A 2329-nucleotide genomic window follows, 5' to 3' on the forward strand; every position below is an offset into this window, starting at 1 on the left:
GGTGAGACCACGCCCCCCATGCGTCACTGCACCAAATCAGTCAGGCAAAACACATGACAAACGCACTCAATTTGTAAGCGCGGTGCACATGGAAGGGCCTAATAAAGAACAACAGCAAAAAGTTTCCCAGCACTCTCACCAGCCACCATGCAACGCGAGTGTCCTGCACAGAGCCCTGACCTCAACCCTACTGAATACCTATGGAATGAATTGGAATACCGATCGTGAGCCGGGTCTTCTCATCCAACACCAGTACCTGACCTCACGAATGGGACAAATTCCCACAGATGTCCTCCAATATCTTGTGGAAAGACTTCCCAGAGGAGTGGAGGATGTTAGATCTACAAAAGGAGGGCAACTCCACATTAATGGCCATGGGGGCGGGCAACTCCACATTAATGGCCATGGGGGGCGGGCAACTCCACATTAATGGCCATGGGGGGCGGGCAACTCCACATTAATGGCCATGGGGGGCGGGCAACTCCACATTAATGGCCATGGGGGGCGGGCAACTCCACATTAATGGCCATGGGGGGCGGGCAACTCCACATTAATGGCCATGGGGGGCGGGCAACTCCACATTAATGGCCATGGGGGGCGGGCAACTCCACATTAATGGCCATGGGGGGCGGGCAACTCCACATTAATGGCCATGGGGGGCGGGCAACTCCACATTAATGGCCATGGGGGGCGGGCAACTCCACATTAATGGCCATGGGGGGCGGGCAACTCCACATTAATGGCCATGGGGGGCGGGCAACTCCACATTAATGGCCATGGGGGGCGGGCAACTCCACATTAATGGCCATGGGGGGCGGGCAACTCCACATTAATGGCCATGGGGGGCGGGCAACTCCACATTAATGGCCATGGGGGGCGGGCAACTCCACATTAATGGCCATGGGGGGCGGGCAACTCCACATTAATGGCCATGGGGGGCGGGCAACTCCACATTAATGGCCATGGGGGGCGGGCAACTCCACATTAATGGCCATGGGGGGCGGGCAACTCCACATTAATGGCCATGGGGGGCGGGCAACTCCACATTAATGGCCATGGGGGGCGGGCAACTCCACATTAATGGCCATGGGGGGCGGGCAACTCCACATTAATGGCCATGGGGGGCGGGCAACTCCACATTAATGGCCATGGGGGGCGGGCAACTCCACATTAATGGCCATGGGGGGCGGGCAACTCCACATTAATGGCCATGGGGGCGGGCAATTCCATATTAATGGCCATGGGGGGCGGGCAACTCTTAGGTGTGATGGTCAGGGGTCCATAAACCTTTGGCAATGTAGTGTAAATGGGCCCCTAATAGTTGGTGTATTTTCACATAAATCCCCCGTACCAGAATCATACACGGTCCCCACACCCAAAGGAACGGTGACTATACTGCCGCAGTCTGTCCGTCCGTCCGTGGTGGGGTGGTTGTGGTGTATGGGTTGGTGGTGGGGCAGTGTGGTGTGATGATGGGATGTGTAGAGCAGTGTGGGTTAGTGGTGGTGGCGAGGTGTATGGGTTGGTGGTGGGGCAGTGTGGTGTGATGATGGGATGTGTAGAGCAGTGTGGGTTAGTGGTGGTGGCGAGGTGTATGGGTTGGTGGTGGGGCAGTGTGGTGTGATGATGGGATGTGTAGAGCAGTGTGGGTTAGTGGTGGTGGCGAGGTGTATGGGTTGGTGGTGGGGCAGTGTGGTGTGATGATGGGATGTGTAGAGCAGTGTGGGTTAGTGGTGGTGGCGAGGTGTATGGGTTGGTGGTGGGGCAGTGTGGTGTGATGATGGGATGTGTAGAGCAGTGTGGGTTAGTGGTGGTGGCGAGGTGTATGGGTTGGTGGTGGGGCAGTGTGGTGTGATGATGGGATGTGTAGAGCAGTGTGGGTTAGTGGTGGTGGCGAGGTGTATGGGTTGGTGGTGGGGCAGTGTAGGGTGTGAAGATGGGGGACACAAGGAATTGTGGGAGTCTATGTCACGTGATCGACACCTGATCTTAGGCGGGAAGGACTCTGAGGTGCTCCGCTCATTGGAAGGTCACGTGGTACGGCAGCGCTCTGCTAGGAGTTTACACTGGAGTCAAGCCATCAGACAGTTCCAAATAATTGGTCATTCTAGCAGACAAGTTTTGGGGGGGGAAATAGATGCTGCAATATATAACATAACGATGACACAGAGTTGTCACACGTACATCATCCTCTATGACATCTACAATATGGTATGATTTTACAGGGCACTGGTGCCCAGTCATGTTGGAACAGGAAGGGGCCGTCCCCAAACTGTTCCCACAAAGTTGGGAGCATGAAATTGTCCAGAATGTCTTGGTGTGCTGATGC

This window comes from Nanorana parkeri, unplaced genomic scaffold (assembly GCF_000935625.1).
Source record: "Nanorana parkeri isolate BGI_ZX_2015 unplaced genomic scaffold, ASM93562v1 scaffold4139, whole genome shotgun sequence".
Classification (NCBI taxonomy): Eukaryota; Metazoa; Chordata; class Amphibia; order Anura; family Dicroglossidae; genus Nanorana; species Nanorana parkeri.